The sequence below is a fragment of the Myzus persicae genome, unplaced genomic scaffold (assembly GCF_001856785.1).
Source record: "Myzus persicae strain clone G006 unplaced genomic scaffold, MPER_G0061.0, whole genome shotgun sequence".
Lineage (NCBI taxonomy): Eukaryota > Metazoa > Arthropoda > Insecta > Hemiptera > Aphididae > Myzus > Myzus persicae.
In genome coordinates, this window is record NW_019104244.1 from 390,811 (window position 1) to 411,766 (window position 20,956).

Genomic DNA, 20,956 nt, shown 5'->3' on the forward strand with positions numbered 1-20,956 from the left:
AGGTGTAACACGAATCAAAATATTTTGAAAATTACATGGTGTATTAGATACAAGGATATAAACATTCAGTGAAAATTTTATGTTTCTAGGATATTTTTTAGAGTTACATCAAAAACCAAAATCGTTTTTATTGAAAACTGCAGGGTTTTCGTAAAAATTCCCGTTTTTCCTTAATTTTTTGTTTGTTTTTCCTGCCGCTTTTGAAAACTATTGGGAATTTTTACCTCTTAAAAGTACCAACCAGAAAAGTTGCTGTTGAAGAAAATCGAAGCACTTTTACTGTCCCAAAACGTGATAACAGAAAAAAAAAATTTAAAAAACACATCATTATAAAATCAATATCGCTCTACTCAGAACATAAAATAATAAATAATATAGGAAACTTACAATTCACAATTTATTTATTTTTCTATTTAGAAAACTGGTTGTTATAATTTAAAAGCTCATTAGACTTGAGATATATATTTTAAGTTATTACTTATTATTTGTTTTGCGATATTAGATAGAGCTGAGTATTATAGATAATAATTCGGGTCCACGCGATGATAGTAAAACGCAATAGTTACAATCGTGACAATGTAACACTGATAACTGTAAATAACTGCATAAACATAGGCCATAACTAGACTTTGAAATTGTGGGACTTGAACCTCACCTAAAATTATTTTTTGGTACACTTATTTTTTTTTCAGTGCATTAATAATAATACTTTAAAACCTCTATTTTTGTACTTGGGGATGGATTTTTTTCCACTGATCCCGGGCTCACAAATAAAAATTATGTGTACGCCATGGGTACACTATTATTTATCCATCATAACAAATTCCATTAAAAAAACAAATAATAGTATCAATACGCATTACACTGTATAGTAAAACAAATTTGATTAATTATTATATAGGCTCATAGCTTATAAATAGGTAGGTAAGACGTATTAAACGTAATACAATCAATTCTGTAATTTATTGTAAAATTGCCAAATCTTATAATCTTAAGTACTTTTTAGGTACTTTAATCATACATAGTCATTAAATCTTATAGAAACGTTGTTTCAGATGCCAAACTATATTGTGATGCAAAGGTAGTGTATAAAATAGTATAGTAATATCGTTTTCAAATATTTCAAATAAAAATATACCTACACAGGCATTACAGACACACACGCGCACACACACACCGGTTCTACAGTAAAATGGTAAAATTATGGGTTACCCAGTGACCTTGTTTGCCCGAGTATATACCTACATATGAAGTTTTCTTTGTGTGCTAATTATATTTAGCTTTTTAGTTTTTAATTTTTTTGTTCCGAATTCGACAAACAAAATCCTGAATAATAATTGGTACATATTTTCAAGTCTCTCGCTTTCTACTTAATGATTTTCATTTAATTTCTAATTCCACATAATATTTTAAAATATCTGAGTATGGCTATTGCAGTATTTAAATTATTATTTATTATAACTTATAACCTTATCTAGTTATATGTAACGGATTTGTGTTTAGTGCCTGTACGCTATACACATAAATTGACATAATACTTATATTATATTAAATTAATCTGGGATTATACACTGCAATTCAATATGTAATTAATATAATAATATGTAAGTTCAATGTTTACAATAAAAATATTATGTAATATTATATTATACTTTTTTCAATTAGAATATTTAAGTAAGTAGGTAAAATAAGTACCTAAACCTATAACTATTATTTAATATGAATACTAATAGTCATATGTGAATTTTAGTGTATTTATATTAACTATAAGTTCATATAATATTTATGGATATTATTTTTAATTAAACATGTCCATTGAATGTGGTATATTTTTTTCGAACCGATAAATACTATAGTTCGATTAGCTGCAGGACCAAGCATACAAAATATGATACTGTAACACAAATTTTAAAATGAGATAAACTTTGTAAAATCGTAACTACTTATATAAGACAGACTTACTACTATGCTACTATACTCGCTGTCAAATAATTATAATATAAAGCGATAGGCAAAAATCAAATTTTAATTTTATTTTCACAAACTATTATAAATATTAAACGACGTTAGGATTATAATTGTAGTGATAAGTTCTTGCATTTGTGTGTTTTATGAGAGGTGCCAGCCTGAATTGCCCACATGTTCGTGTGAACCTTAAGGCCAAACATAAAAACTTTAAATTAAATATGAAATACACGCTGACGGCCTTATTATTTATTGCTATCCGTAGCCAAAAGTTTCAGGGAAAAGATTTAATGTAGGTATACTAACTTCGTGTAAAGTTATTCCACGGTCTATTCACATTCCTTCGATGGTCATCAACTTGGTAGCCCATTATTACAAAATAAAAGTGGTATAATTCTTGTCACTTAATCACTCAACAGCAGTCGCTTATCCTCACCCTATCTAGCCTTTCTCCTTTTTTCTACATATTATTCAACAATAGAGATTTTTATATAATGATAACATTAACACATTATACCTGATAGAAAATACAAAAAAAGATTAACAACATTATCAAAATCTATTTTAACCGACAATTTCCTAAATAAATTGTTACATTTTGAATAAAGTATCTCAATAATTACCTACTCAGCAAATAATATAATTTATTTATTCTAATCATGTACAACATTCCGAAATTGGTCTTCATATTATATAATCACAGTTACACTAGCTGTACTACCTACCTATTTAAAATATGTTGACAATTTAACCAATGTTCTTATATATTTACTAGTTTAACTATTTTAATATTCAACTTAAAATTTAAAAAGTTATCTTACACAAAATCATTAAAATAAACTGAACTCCGCTGAAAATCGTTTTTCGAATTCAAATATTTATAACAAACTCTTGCACTAGTTCTATACCTACTAGATACAGTCGTCAATCAACTCTCAACTCTCGAGAACTCGAGTAAACTCATCCCGTAACCAACACCTATAGTCACAGCAGTATTTGTCCAACAGTTTCTACTTTGTAATCCGTGTTTATTAATTTTACATGCATTACTTGATTAAACAATATAAAGGTCAATACATTATCATAGAAAATGTAAATAGGTGCTTTAAAATGGACTTATTTTATAAATTTAACAACATCACATTGCTTATTGTCCATTGAATTGTGAATAGAAATAAATATTAGTATTTAAGGTACCTTCTTATAATCTGAATTAGAATAAAAGATAAAAAGACCATTAGAATTTAGTTTTATGTCCTCATAAACTACGTTGTAAAGCATTTTAAACACCACCTATTGACTTAATTTGTATCATTTATTCGATAAGAATAAATGTAAATATTATAATATTATATACCAATTCGTATTTTAATTAAAAAAACTTCTTACCTGCATAGAACAATAAATGGTTTAAAGTTCAACAATTAATATCATATCAAAACTAAATAATTGTTATAGTATTTTACAAGACATAAATTACATCTATCGTAATTAGTTAGTTTCATCAGGTTTGAATTACGATCAAAATAATTACCTACTACTATGAAGTATGAACTCTACGCATATAAATAACATCGGTTTTAGTTTAACATTAAAATATTAAATTATTATTTAATGGATATTAGGTACCTACTATAGCAGTAGTGCGATAAGTGATAATAATAAAGTATATTATGTTTATTGTACATGGTTCATTCGTGTACCTTTATATTAGTAGATTGTCAACATCTATATCCGAATTTTAATTGTGAATACCATTTTTTTATATATTTTCAAATCAAGTTTAAGTGACAATTAAATAAAACAATTTACAATTATAACGCTCCTTTATTTTCAATAAAAAAAAAACAAACTAAAGTAATTTAATGAACAAAGTGAGACCAGTGGGTTGTAACGTTGTAACGTTAAATAAATAAGCATATAATTCAATCGATTGCATAATTTCTATGCAGTAGTAGATACCGATACTATATTATAAAGTAACTGTTCAAATGACAAACCAATTTTATTCATCTACATAGGTATACCTATAGCTATTGGCTATAAATAACTAATTTTAGATTAATAATGTAAACTATGATAACTACACTTAAAAACAAAATGTAAACTTTAAGTACGAGCTTTCCTTTAAAATGTTGTTAAATTTAAAATTCTGCTATCTATCCACATTTTTCAGTTATTTTCTTGATTTCAGTTTCAATTTAATTGAAGTTTTAACCGGTTTAGGGCTTACAAGTTCTATTTCAAAACTAGTTTCAAGCTCTGGTAAAAAATAATAGCATTATTTAAAAAAATTGTCTCCTAGAGATGTGTCCCCAAATATTTTTAATTTAAACCTACTCAATAATAATTTTCGAGAATCGTCTTCATCGATGGTGGTTATTATGCAGAAATCCTCATAAGTCCGAGAGTTTTATGGTGAGCTCAGTCGTCGTACCATAACAACGATCAACTAACAAGCGTCTCGTAGTATGAATTATTATATTATTGTTAATAACGAACAAATGAACAATATAGTAATGTAATTTTGTTGTTGTACACGATTTTTGGTGCTGACAGCGTGAAAGAAAAACAAAAACCTATATACGAAGACGACCGCCAATAATAATAATTAACAGCTCGCCGCAAGCATATTATTATGTATATGTTTAGACAGTATTATAATAATATAATAATATGTAAAAATAATATAAATAGTACTTCGGAGACTTAAGTGAGCGTCCGGTACGTGGCAACACTGTGCTAATTATTACTATATCTATATATTAAACGTGTCGGTGTGCGTGCGTGAGCGTCAGTGTGTGTGTGTGTGTGCTCTCGCGGCCAACGGTATACGAAAATCCACTGGTGCAGTCGGTAATATCGTGTCCACTGTGATACTTTCTCGTGTATATTGTACCTACACCGCAGTCGTCGCCACGCCGCGCGCCGTCCCGTATTCGAAAAATAAAACAGCGAAATATAAACGGTTTACTTAAAACAATATAATATTATTCTCGATTCGATGTTCTTCTATAATAGTTAATTCAATATCATAAGTTATAATAGTATTCATCAGACGCGTGTGTAATAAAATAAATACGAGTTTAATTATAGTGCATTTGTTCGAAACCGCGTTTTGTTCTTGGACATTCAATTTTTTGGTTTTACCCAATACATTGCGTTACAACAAGCGTGATCTTTGTAGGTATGTCGACTCTGTAAAACGCAATTTTTTTCCACGTCGGGAAGTAAAAAATTACGACAAAAAGAAAAAAAGAAAAAGAGGAAAAAGCGTGTTGATCGCCGATTCATGGTGGTTATTTTGAACACGAAATAAGTGGCTCGCACGTGAGTATAAAAAAAAGAAATTAATAAATCATACGTTTTATTGACACACTCACACATGTGAATATCGCTTTCACTCAAACCTATCCAAGTCGTAAGTACGCGCACGCGACCATTGTAAACACATTTTTTAAAGTTCCGGGAACGGAGGTGAAATCTTTTGGATCCGGAAACGGTTGGTTCGCTGGAATATTTTTATCTTCACGACCAGTGGGTAAAATATTATAAGTACATATTTAATAGACAAACAATATTCTTGCAAGAACCACGGCCTTTACCATACAAAATACATCTATATCAAAACCTATATATAAGATTGATTTTATAAGAAATATGCAAATTATAACCCAATTGCTGTATAAACAGGTGTCCCATATTTCCTAGTGGCGAGTGCGATCGTTTGAGATGTGTAACGGCTTACATATTATATAGATATCTCCTAATAAACATAATATATCTACTCTAGTTGTAAAAGAAACTCACCATGACTAAAATTTTAATTTTCGTAGGTACCTACCTATGCACCTACATAAATTCTAATCCGCTATTCTGTTGGTAACCACAATCGAGTTAAACAAGTTTTTGCCAACTTTTATTTGAAACACTGAAAAAATATTTACCGATATAAAATAATTATTCATCCAGCGCACACACCAAACGGGTTCATCGTATTTTCTTTTTATACATTAACAATAATAACAGTAGATAGGTACCTCTCAATAGGGAGTCATCTCTTACCATGTAAAACATAATAGTAAATATCAATATCATTAGTCTAACTATTGTTCCCAGAATTGACAATTTGTGTTTTGTTGTTGCTTATTGTGATGTTTCAATCAAAATATTAGTACCTACGTAAATAAATACGCGAATTATTAACGGTTGTATAAATTACTACTTTAGTTGTAGAATGTAGACTCATTAGGTGTAGCCGTGTAAGTCACTTATATAAGTCGTAATAGATATGAAAAAAAAAATTATATCAAATTTTGATTATTTTATTTTTATGAATAGTAATATAGTATTTTAAAATAAACCCATTTCTCGGAAGTATGAATTACAAATAATAACTATTCTAGTGAGAACATTATTATAATGCTACACCAATTATATTATTATATTATAAATTAAAATTAAAAAATGTACCACATAAACAAACTCATTGTTCGTCCATATTACCTATATGGCTATATTATGGTTGTATGGTTCACAATAAATTAAAAATACTAAATTAATTTTACATGGATGATCCCAACATAATAGGTTAGGTGTTTTAAAAAATTCTAGTCCCAAAAAATAAAATCACAGTTTAAACATAATCGTTTAATTTTGTTAGTTTGTATAGATATTTTAAAATTCACCTATATAGAATAGAAAAATAAAGTTCTCGTAAATCGATAATGATAAATAACCAATGTATCTGCATGGTAAATTAACCTTGAAAAAGTTCAAGCTTTTCTTATTCCTATCTATTATTCATTTTATTTGTTTATACGACGTAGTATGCTATGCTCTGATTTAAAACAATCAATCAAAATTAATCAAATTTAATTTTTTTGAATACATCGTCGTGATTTTACAATAATAATATACATATGATCATATAAGTAAGTATAAACCTCGATAATCATTGATTATTGTCATTAAATTATATTAGTTAAATACAATACTAAACGTGATTCATAGATTTCCGAGAAGTGTAGTAAGTATTAATTAATTAATAATTTATAATATTATGGATTAATTCAAGCACTAAAAATTTGTATTTTTATAAGACAAACTTTCGATGTGATCATTTTTCACATTCAGAAGTTCTTTTATCACTTCTGACCACACACCAGCCATAATATGTGTGCTCGCACCACAACTATTAGTGATCAAACATGAGCGAAAGTAGTTTTTTCTCTAATCCTCGATCGCAAATCAGACGATGCGGTTAGTTATGATTTTCGTCTGGGTGTATAGATTGATGATGGTCTGTTGCGGTACGCGTGTCTTATGCTGCTATACCTGGCATGTGTATGTAATGTATAACATTATATAGTGAGAGTGGCACGTCAAAACGGTTGTATGACTGTCGATCGGTGGTGAGTGTCATTTCCAAGTAGGTTAATCTCAACACACTGGTCACGTACCAATATTATTATATTATCGCTATAGTATGGTCGACGACATCGGCTGCAGGGCACCGGGAAATGAAATGTGTACCTATAGTGTTTATAGGTTTAATATAATCTATAAGTCGGGACAAATAATGAACATAGACGACAATAATGTGTTTATCGTTTAATTCATTCAGAGGTACATATTTGGTACTATACATATAAATTATAAATATATTTTCATAAACTTCAAACAAGTGACGACAACGGTTTTGAACCATTTCGTATACTCAGCGACTAATAAACACGTAGGGATACCACATTATAATATTATATTTTTTCACACTCGCGTCCCCATAACGAAACACTGAGATTAACGCTTATAACGTTAATATTAACTTTATAAGTTATAACATTTATCAATCATCAGTAATAAACATCACAAATATAAATCATTTAAATGAAAACTGTTAGGTGCGTTATCCGTTAACAAATAGGTACAATTTTTCTTTCTATTTTTCAATTTTCAACACGTTTTTAATTGCCTAATACTATTATGATTCATGTACTATATGTATTTATATACTCGTAGTTACATAGTTTATATAATAATTGTATATAAGTACTCGTGCTGTCTATTTACTTATTTACATTCTTCACAAACGAAAATACAATGCATGTGCATAATAAGACTGGGTTTTATATCTACCTACTATTTGCTGCTCCTTCGTCCTATTGTTAAAACTCGCAGTAGGAACATAATATAATATACAACGTTACAATGTTACAAAATATAACATATCATCCAAATATATATTTATTTAGTTTGGTTAGACTACTGTCAGCATTATAATTTCTGCCTATACCTTCAATTCTTCAAATGCTCGCATTATGATACCATAAATGTTGTAAGACTACTCAAATTTAGAGTATGCTATTTTTTCCGTTATCATTTTGTTATTATATTTAATGGTGTAAATAATAATGTAGGAAACGTGGATGTACTTATAGTATGATTCAACAAGACTCCCCGCGTGTAACAACCGTGACAATTTAATACAACTATTCCAAAAGAAAAAAAATACTATATCAACCGGTTGATTCGGTCATGTAGCGGACCACCGAGACTAGGTCAAGGTTACAATAGCAACAAACTTTATAATAATCGTTAAATATTGATACAAACCTAAATGTTTAGAACTGGATAATGATTATAGAAAAAATTTTGGTGGGTACTTAACTGTTTTTAATTTCTTTATCAAACGTTGTTCTATATATAATACTTATATTTTAAATACATTTATGCTGTAGACAAAAATATTCAAAACTACTGAAAATATTTCCAATTCAAAATAATTGTTTAAATTGCCATGCACCTCTGGCAGATATAACACGTTTTTTATTTTATTTTCACAATAATTTCTATTTCCCATTTATTTTCAATATGTTCTCAAAACATATAATTGACCACTTACTTTGAAAACTATACCTGTCCTATTTCGTAATTCCACGCTTGACAAAGATCTAATAAAGTGTAGTTATTTACGTGTCAAAAACAACTAATTTATATCATTAACAGTACAAAGACATAATGCCACTACTTTATCTTAAATTTTCATAAATTCGTGAACAAATAATTTTTCATAAATACAATTTGAAAAATTATACATAAATCGTATATTACATATTTATTGCTACTGATAATAGTTTTGAAATTAAATAGCACAATATTTGTGTTGAGCGGCACTGTTGTTTTTTATGGTTGAATAATTTATCTTTTTTTTTTTTAAATAAAATACCGATAATTCAACCCTGTCAAATGTATAGCTTACATTTTAAATTGTTTTCAGAAATACTTACGGCTTACGTTGAAAAATTATAACAATTGCTTACCACTTAAAAACGCTTAATAACAACTATCGTATTGTCAGCTGTTAGGTAACAACTCACGCCACTCACGATCGTTATTTCTATAATCAAGACATAATAAAAATATATTATGTAGATACACGAAATACCTTATTAGTATAAGTACTAGGTAACTATCATCATTCAATTACATACGATAAAAAATAAATTAATTTCGTTTAAGAAGTATAATGAAAGAAGTGCAACTGTATAATAACGATAAAGTTTTATCTCGAAATATTAATGAGGTACCTACAATGTTATGAGGGTTGTATACTTTTATAGCTTCTATATGCCACATTATAGTGATTTGATTAACACCGCAAACAAGATTGAAATGTGTCTTACCACGATCTTAGATTAAAGGTTACTGTAGGAAATCGTTATCGCTTACACATGTGTCTACTTAAATTTAGATAATTATTCAAAAACCTCATAGCGTTTATATCGTGAAGTTTAAATACAGACAGATTACAAATAATGAAATAAAAAAGAATATAAAAGAATTCGACAGGAATATAAAATATTCATAAATTAAGGTTCTATTAAAACCAATACAAAATAATATTTAGGTACCAACCTATGAACAATTTATTACATTAGTATTATATTAATATTAAATATACCTAGGTCCTAGGTAGATATGTGCATAGTGTATGCTATATTCACACGTTGGTATTTTTCAATTTTTCATTTACTATCCATAATACAATATTATTCTTCTTGCCATAGTATATTTATAAAATATGTATTAATTTTGAGTTGTTGATATGAGTAGTAAAATTATTAATTGTATTGAACTTCATAAGTCAAATAAAATATTTTGAGTTTTGTAATATTCTAAATAAACTGAATATCTGTACAATATATTGCAATAAACTAATTGAAAATCTATTTCATCACACAAAACTACATTCTTGATGATAAAAAATTATAAACTATTTTTAACTTCTTCCAATTTATACAAAATTTGATGAGAAATAAACTTAATAGATGATACCATTTTAATATTGATTATACGTACGTTCAAATTGTATCATGGAATTTGAGTAGACAGGTAGGTAACTAAGAAAATGCATTAACAGTGAAATTAACAACATCAATAAAACTGAAGGTATAATTTGAAATTGCGTAAGATTCAAATTAAATCCTCAGGTACAGAAGTTGAAGTATGTCAATTATACGAGACAAAAATACTTTTAAGTTATTTAAATCGATAAATACGAACTTATAATATATAATAGTATATGACTTGTATGTCTTTCAAACATCAACCAAACCTAGAAGCTATGTAATTATAAAAAATATTATACTATAGATACAAATCAGTTAAACAAATATTAAAAATTGTATTTTACTATAACGTATTATTTATACACGTCAAATAGTTAAACACCAAATATTTATGAAATTATACGTAATTTAAAATCGAAAATTACCCAATTTTTATTTACTGGTAGTTTTAAGACACCCCGTGGAGTTTTAATTTTTAACCAAACAACCCTTTTACAATGACATGAAACGACAAGAATTTCTCTCCCTTCTGTTCTAAACGAGTATCCCAAAGATTTTATCGTTTGAGTTATTATTTTGTTTTTATACTAATCGGCTATCTTGGTATTTTTCTCCAATCATCATGTTATTTGAAATAAACAAGAAAAAGATTTCTAATAAAAATGAAAATTATCTTATTGATTAAAGTTTATTTCAATCCTGCCTACAATTTTGGATTGTATTCTAAGGCCATATGGATGTCCCTTAGATTAAAACGATACAAATAATATAAGACTATAAATAATTTATAATCATTAATTTTTAATAAAACTTAGATACTTTATTTGGAAAATACTCATCTTATGTTGTAAAATCCTAAATTTTAATTAGGATTCTATTTTAATTTTAACTTACTTTCACTCCTTCAAAAATGTATATATTACCTATCTGCATTGCCTAATTTACATAATATTTGCAAAAATGAATGGATGTCAACTAACGGAGAATATATTGTAAACATTCTTTGTAATATAATATAATCTAGGTGTCTCTCAGTTACTAACATACTGATTTCATCAAATATTCATTAATATTTAATACGTATTTAAGGATCAAAACGAAGTCCTCATTGAATTTTTATTGCGGAATTACCTTCAAGTAGTTATATTTTAAACCTGTAATATTATGTTTAGTTTTTAGTTCCGTTATCGGCGTTATAAGCATTAATTTCTACTAAGTCAAGGATTTATGAAATATGAATAAGTACGTGAATAAAATATATTATATTGTTCCAACCGGAAAAATACTCCTCGGTGAATGAAATAATTTCTTGTACACGCTGTAATTGATTTTTAAAATGCAATAACTATTTTACATAAGCTTAACTGTAAAATGTATATAGTACAAAATGAAAATAAGTACCTACAAATTACAATAAAATATAAAAGAGTACTTTAGCTTCTAAAATAGGTTATAACATAATCTATACATTCGACATTATTTCCTACTTTAAAAAATGACCTTGACAAAAAATAATCTACTCGATCTGTAATATGCTCTACCTATAGTATCTTTAAGATGCACATGAAATTACTACAGTAAAAATTCATAAATAACAGCATAATATTTCTCTAACAAATACCTACAATACGTTAAAACAAAAAACTCCCACAAGCTGATTACTTTCCAATAATTGTCGATACTATTTTGAATCACAAAACCAAAACGTATTTGGTTTAATTTGATAAAATATTCCTAGATCTCAGACTTGTTTAATAAATTATTTAATAACTAGTAAAAATTTGGATTTTTAATAAGTTCAATAAACAAATAAATTCTATTCATTTATAATAAGATAAAATAAATTATAATGCGCATGCAATTAAATAATAATTTGTTAGTTCATGTTTCTTTTTAATTATTCTATATAGGGTTAATCTTGTTGTGTTTCCTTGGATGTTAATATGTCACCATTGGAATGCTGTACACATTTAGTACTTACTTAAATAATACCTGCCATGTATCTAATAATCATAATTCATGACTTACTTATCAACTTTATAATAAAAACAATTAAATGTTTCAAATTGTATGATTTAATAACTATAAAGGGTAGCTGATTACTGAATGGGCACATTTATACTCTGAAAGAATATTTCTTAGTTAATTATAAAATTCTAAAAAATTGTTGTACTGCGAAACTGAAAAAAAAATTAAATTTTTCCTTCGTTATGCAGTCCTTGCTATTTAATTTTTAATTAGCGTTTAGCTCATATACAAATCTACCTAAAATACAATTAAGAAAAGCTTAATTTATTTTAATATTTTTGATGCGTAAAAATATTACCTATTATTTATCGTCTATTATATAAAATAAAGCATGTCGATTAAAACTGTATCTGTATAACACTCCCACAAATAAAATGATAATTTTCAATATTATCAATAAAAAAAACATAGGTATATCATAAAACTATAAACATGTACTTACCTTCTGTTCGTTATTTATAAGTTACCACTAAATTGTTTTGCTATTATAATTAATTAAATATATTGAAATCATTAACACAACTTTTTCAGGGTGGAATCTTTAATTTTCTCATTAAATATAGTAATTTGTTACTCATTAAAATAGATAAGAAAATGTTAGTTACACCTAGTGTTTAGATTAAACTATTTACTGTGTAAAGACACGTATTATTGGATTATAAAATGATGAATAAGACCACTGATAATCTATAACACTAAGAACAGTGGTTGAACGTTCATTGTTATTAGGAGGGGGTGAGTAATAGCAATGCAGTAGAACCTACGCGAGAGCTCATTGACCATTTAGTGATCGGTTACTAGTAGTAAGGTATGAAGGTTCTTACGTAGTTTGAGTATTTCTATTTCAAATTATTTGCAGAATGGATTAATTTTATTAACCAGGTATGTACATCAACTAAATATTAACTATTCTAATTATGCTTATGGTAAAAAAAAATATAGAATATATAAAATTTATATAGTATTGCTAAAAAAAAATACTTAAATACAGAAAAAACAAAAAAAATTTAAAAAATTTAAAAAATAAAAAAACACAGAAATTTATACAGCATTACTACTACTTTATAAAATATGTGGTTTGGTTACATTATTTGTAAAAAATAAATAATTATATATATATTTGGAAAACGTTTTATTATTGAATAATTATTCACCCATAGTAGGTAATTATAGCATAAATAATTACAATCTACACTAAAACATTTAAAATTAAAAATATCATAAGTTAGGTAAAATATTTTTAATACATTTTTTTATTTATTTTTGTAATTAAAATTGTGCAGACTGTTACTAATCATTAATGTTATTATAGCTAAGTTTGTATTTCTTTTTGTTATTAAGAATTTGACAGCCTGATTTAAAAAATTAAGTATATTACATATTTACTTTTGTGGAATATTTGTATATATTATATACTTACATAATTAGTAATTACATAATAGTTAATACTTTACAGTTTATCGTATTTATATTTAATAAATTATTTGCTCAAGTACTAACACATAGGCACTAAATATATCTTACATACTTACTTATTAAATAGATGTAAATTTACACTTAAATCTCAAATTATTAAACTACATAATGCTCTTAATGTTCAAACATGTCACAAGTTATTTCAAAATCTCCAAAATCTTAAGTCTTTCAAAATGTTATAACATTTTGATTTTTATCTTTATCTTTATAATGAAAGTACCTAGTTATAGTAAAAATACATCTACCCAATTAAAATTGTTGTTATTTGATTAGTATCTTATATAATTACTTATCATAGAAAAACAGGTGCTGTTGTGTAATTATTAATTAGAGATTTAGAGCTAGATCTATTTCTATTTTTTTGCCAGTTAAAAAGTATAGGTTAGATATAGGTACCTATCTGACTTATCACCTTAAGTTTACCTATATAATATTCAAACTAATATTTGTTGGTTGTATGCAGTTTCCTAATATTTTGTTTTTATAAAAAAGATTAATAAAAAAATTAATAATTTGTAAACAATAAAATACTTAAAATTTATACTCTTGAGATTGAATCTGAACATGTCATTAATATCTTATTTTTCATCAATAATACCTAGGCTACGAATATCACATATATCAAACACGAAGCTATATTTATATTTTCGTATGTGATGTGACCCTGATTATATTTTTAAAAGGTTATTTGGTCAAATAAAACGCGTATTATTACATACCCATTAATACCGTTATAAATATTATCGATATATAAAGGAGAACGGCGTGCAATTGATCGGATTCAGACGATAGTAGCACGGCGCCAATAATATAAAACTAAATACCTATACCCTACTACAAGTATTACGAATGGTCAAGGACGAATTCTATACTTCGGACAATTTTAATCATCTTTTAACTCAAGAATAATTTAGACTTTTGTTAATAATTATTCGATTATTACCTATCTGTTAAAAATCTGAACAAAATTCCTATGTTGTTGTTTTCAGCCGATTTCAGGCAATTGAATATTTAAAGAAATCTATATGAAAACTAAAAAACTCACTAAAAAAAGGCAATAATTATGAAATATTGATTTTACACAAGGTATATGCATTTTTTTTTCATATTTAGTCAAGGCAGCTGAGCCATTGGCTGGTAGTATATTATAATTTTACTCTCAATACGACAATGCACACATAAAATGTTTTATATTAGATATATACGTAATATAATTTTACAGACTTATAGTTTATTTTGTAATACCTAAACAAATAAATACAAAGGTACGCAAAACCAAATAAAAAAATTATACATAAAAAAAATCAAATTATTGTTTTTAAAAATACTTAGTGCTGAGTGAACCACAATGCACTGTAGCCTGTAGTTCCACTCTTAAAGGTGCCATCTATATTATAATCAATTATATTGGATACAAGCATCTAAATCATAGATAAATACCAATAAAACACAAGTATAATATTTAAAGCAAGTAGATTTTTTTTTGTATTCGACCGAAAAGGACATTGGCGTACTGCGAACAACAACCTATATTTGTACGCGCATATGTATTTATATTATTTCATTCTAATGTGTACTTGAATAACAATCAATTAACTTTTTCTTAAAAATAATATTTTATTTTTCTTATTAATATTTTTCTCTGTAAATACAATTATTTCCAAGATTGCAAAATGGACTTAACTTAATTAGTTTGGGTAAAATAATAACAACAGTTAATGAACTTATACTAGAAGAGGTAAATTGTATTCTTTAATACAACTAAATAATAACTGTTGTCTTAAAAATTACAATTTAATAATTTCTGGTTATTAATAATTTTAATTTTGAATAAAATATCAAACTTTTACGTTTGTAGAGACATTAACTAACAAAATATTATTAAATGAGAAAATAAAATACACACTAGTAAAGAGTAATCATAGTAACCATTACTCTTCACTAGTTGCTCACATACACAAACAATTATTATAAAAAAGAGTGAAACTCGAAAGATGTGAAAAATGTTAGTTCTATCTATATTACCTACATGTATAAAATACTTAACGAGATCATTACGGATTGTTGTTTGTTTTCGATTTTAAATGATTAGTGGCATATAGAAAAGAGAAACATACTCATATACGTGTTTGTACACGTTTCATAATGATAACAGGAGAAAATTTAAGTCACATATAAGATAAATATGTATACCAGACCATACTCATTTAGGTTTTCTGTATATGGTTCGGTCACACATATAAATCATATTAAAAATTGTTTATTGCAACCTTATAATAAAATGTATTTAATAGAAATATGGTTGCAATTTGTATCAAATCTTCTCATGAACAAAAAATAAATCTTGTACATATAGGTAAGCTGTCTTACACATAAGAGGTCTGTCTGGTCTAGTCTCATTTATGTAGATAAACTTAAACACCAAAAGTATTATTTCAAAAATCCTAAGTACCTGTAAATGAACACAAAAAGATAGTCAATAAATCATTCTAATTCTAACAACATTCTTAAATATTTTAAATATAGGTAAAGAATACTACAAACACCTGACAACATAGTAAAATATATATATTCACCTAAATATTTAAATGATCATATGTATTAACTGTTAATACACGTGAATAAATTGATTTATATTTTTTTAATGTGTTAATAATTAAAACATTAAAAGATATAGATCAATTTATTATTAAACCTGTTCAAAAAATAAATAAAAATACAATATCTTTATATGATGTACCTACCTATATAATTGATTTCACCTTGACTTTTAATAATATCCTATGTATTATTAAACAGTTTAAATAAATAACAATATTGATTTTACGTCGTTGGTGGTTACAAACTTACAACTTACTGTACTTAATACGCAGGTTTTAGGTACCATTCCTAGTGGCTAATACCTTTATCTTTTAACTTTTTGTTCGAGTATTGCATACTTCAGTACATCACGTTAATATGTGTAGTTACCAGTTACGTACTTACAAACTTATTATAATACAGCATACGAATAATGGAGAATAGTCAACTTATATTATGCATTTATGCAAATATAATTTCCTGTTTTATTGTTGACTACATTATATTATTAAATTTAAATTGCATTGGCGTTTTATAATTCAATATTTTTTTCTTTGGTTCAGAGGATGTGCTATAAAGCATAATTTAAATCGGTTATGTTATTTTATTATTATATTGTTGCCAATTTATTTGTAGCTATGAGCCTATATAGTATTCAACGAACATTTTTAAAAACAAAGAAAAAAATATTTTTATTTGCTGACAATTTTTTTCTAAAGAATATATTTTCAAATATATAATATAAACTAGGTATATATGATTGAACATAGAATATAATGTTGGTATTATTAATTATTAACCTACAGAAATCAATTTATTTACAGCCTTAAGTCCTATATTATTTAACTAATCTATTACCTTTTAATTTTTATAAACTAATTGTATAAGTACTTGATTCACAAAGTATAAATTCAAAAAACCCTATTAAAGTTACGTCAAAATGTCAAGAAACTAGTATCGACAGCTAAAATAAATTTCTTTTAAATGATTGGGAAACAGATTTTCAAGTAATTCTGAGTATCGGATTATACTAATTCGTATATTATCCACGTTAGTCGGCTAGTTTAAAGACACCAAATGTTGTCCAAAATACTAACCGTGTCCATTAATGTTGTCATTAGTCTTTCAAAATCCTCAATGAAAAAATATAATCCAATTATATTTGGATATCTCTTCATCTAAATGCCACTAAAAGTTTTCAAGAATAAAAAATTGGGTTGAAAGTTGAACTGTACATCTGTACGAAATTCATATTATATAAATATTATCCGTTATCCATACTCATATACCTAGACAAAGTTATGAAATTATAATCAGGTCATCATTAAACGCACGTATACAAATTAAAAATATAAAAATTGCAACATAAACATATCTTGGAAAGTGGAAATTAGATATCTGATTCAGAATTATGAGATATAAATTAACAAAACAATAAAATAAATATATATGGAGAGTAAAAATTTTAAAAAATTAAAAATTAGGTAGTCAAATTTCATTTCTTATGCTTAATGGCCAAACTTTAATAGATTATTATTATATTATTTTGAAACATTTCTTATGAAATAATAACTGAAGAAGGGAGGGTGGGGAATTGTTGGCGAACAATTCTGAAGGAGTTCAAAATAGACAATTTTCAAATTGCATGCATGCGGTTCTTGTAAATATATATGATTGTAATGTAAAAAATATAGCCTAGCGCTCCCATACGCGAATTCACAAATCACCGACTTAAAGTGGATCGTGAATGGTAAACAATTTATGCTCATTCTTATGTTCTTTTTGTCCATCCTACCAATGGGCCCAATAATACGATAATATTTCAGAACACTTATCATTTCTTATGATGTCTACTTGAGTTCTAGCAGTCCCCATTTTAAGATGTCTGATTTTTACTCCGAATAATCAACGTTTCAAAATTCCTAAATTTTAAAATATTCGAAACTGAATTTATAGGAGTTGGAAGGTGAAATTGGGAAAAGGACTAATCGATCTCAATTAGATTTAATAACAAATTGAAATCAGTTTTCAAAAGTATTATCACATTACTAGGTCTGTCGACTATCAGTATGATGGACAAAAGATTGGTATGTTTTGGATAAAATAATTGATCACTACCAATTCTCGTAACTTATTAATACTAATTGTATGTATAAAATAAGTTGCTAATCGAGACAATACTCATATGGATTTTGTCAGTATACATTTCTATTAGAAAAAATGATTTTATACGATTATAACTTTATAGTTTATACCTATTATATTAAAAAATACAATTTATAAAAAAAAAACAATTTAATATTTCGTTCTTAGTCTTAACACCGTTATTTAAAAAAATATTAGTTTAGTAATATCGTGTTTAAATCATAACTAAATAATTGTTCGAAAATAATGAATTTATTTATTAAAATATTACTTTTACTTCTCTACTGCACAATTATAAATTGCAGAATTAGGTCATTTTATCAAAGAAATTTTATCAGTGAATAATTTTACATAGTTTATCTTTACACGTTTGGATAAACTTTAGTCGCCTTATTATGTTTTAGATTCTAACTAAACGAAGCAAGGAATGTATTAATTGTATACATAATGATTTATTTTTCTGTAATACCTTGTTATATATATTTAAGTACCCCTATTCTACACAATATAATTAATATTAATGTAACTTTATTATAGTTTCTAACTTGGTATTTAAAATGAACCATTTAGATACAACAAAAATGTTGATTAATTAGTAAAAAAGTTATAACTAATATTTTTTTTTGCTTTTTTAACAAACTAAAGGAATATAAATCATGAAAGTCTTTTTTGTAGTCTTGTAGAATTGTAGATTAATTACAGCAAAAGAAACCAACAGTTGATGCATTTTTGTTCCACTTGTAATACTTTTTAGTTTTCATTGTCATGCTTGAAGTCCAGGAGCGGTCAGCGCTGAGTAGGCAAGAATCGGCCCACCGAGTCTTATAGAATTTTAACCGGCCCTAAAAAGTTAACGGCCCATTTTTCAATAAGACATCATATTTATTACTTACTACTATTCATATTTCATTATTTAGAGTTAAGGGTATTCAAATATTTTCAGCCACATATATCTAAGGCAACCCACCGAGTTCAACTCAGTAATTCGTTGGGCCTATCCGGATCTGCACACGGTTCCAGATTTTTCCCGTAAGGGTTAGTTTTCCTTGGCAAGTATATTTTTTAGGAATGCAAATCAAATTAACTTTTTATTGCCGAATTTGTATAACCTGTATCCTTTACTAACTTTCTACTTGCAGATAATATAATATTATAAATATGCCCTATACAAATGATAAAATTACTTTCAAATCAATGGTTTTACTTTAAACACAATTAAAATTGAGACGTAAAAAGTAAATACCATTATAATATCTGGTGACTGGAAGGATCGCTCCCCTCACCCTATTTTTGCACGGTCCCTGCAGAGGTCTAACTTAGTAACCTATAGTTAAGGCATATGTATTTTTCACCACGGTGAGCTGATACTAACATATTTACACAGTACATGCATGGGAGAAAGTGTAGTAAAGGAAATAACATTGAAGAATACAAGCCCATATATTAATATAAATTAAAATCTATTACCTACTAATCAGTAAAGACAAAACGAAAAGACGCATCGGAATATTATACAAAAATTGCCTATCCAATACTCCTTAGACATATTATATAGACAATATTTCAAAATTTGAATCTGAAGGTAATAATGGTATGGTGAAATATGTTATCACGTAATCTTTGTTATAAATCCGTCGCAAATCACCATATTATATAATCAGAACAATGATAAAAAAATAGTGTAATGTGGCTGTACATTTTCCTGCCTAGCACACATCACATGTCGATTACGTGAGTTATGAATATGAATACCGGAATACCAAATGTAATAATATAATATAATATTTAGGTGATTCGTTTGTATACAGTATGTCAGGCGTCAGCATAAATCAACTTCCTAATATTCCTGTGCAGTGTGCACCTAATAAATTATCAGAATGTGGCGCGGTGTGGCGCGTGGCCCACACTCAGTTGCGCACGCGCTCTGAGTGTACCTACGCACCGGCCGGTGTTGTTAGCTCCCAGATGGGTGACCACCTGAGATTTTTAGCAACATATACTTGCCAAACATACACAATCACTTGTTACAACCATACCAACACGAAAACCTACTAAAAATATATGAAAAACCCCTACCATACCATCCCACAGCCAATGGTCTATGTTACCACGGGGGCAACAATAACCCTCTAATAAAAAAAAACCAGTATAATGTGTACATGTATTTTATACATTCACGTACCGGAAGTAATTGAGACTATTTGCGTATCTTAAATAATATATGTTGTTATAAATAACATTTATACATACGTTTTATATGAACCTAGCAAGTAGCTACTAACTAAAAAATGAGTTAAACATGTTAGGTGAGACGATATTTTCCAAAAAGCCAACATTTTAGTACTTAAGTAGACGAGCCGTACTCCACGTCTCCACCTATTATATTATATGTAATTATAATATTGCATACT

General features: G+C 27.0%; 1 protein-coding gene across 4 annotated transcripts in view; it reads left to right on the forward strand.

Annotated features, from left to right (window-relative positions):
• The window catches only part of LOC111040405 (sphingomyelin phosphodiesterase), a 32,462-nt gene that overhangs the window by 4,950 nt on the left and 6,556 nt on the right, over positions 1–20,956 (forward strand). The window contains exon 1 of one of the 4 annotated variants that reach the window (XM_022324327.1): positions 4,810–5,295. The exons of 2 other annotated variants lie outside the window; for them this stretch is intronic. The gene's annotated coding sequence lies outside the window, so the exon portion shown is untranslated. Of the gene's footprint in view, positions 1–4,809; positions 5,296–13,103; positions 13,227–20,956 lie in introns of those variants that run through there. One more of the 4 variants, XM_022324326.1, reaches the window with a different exon arrangement.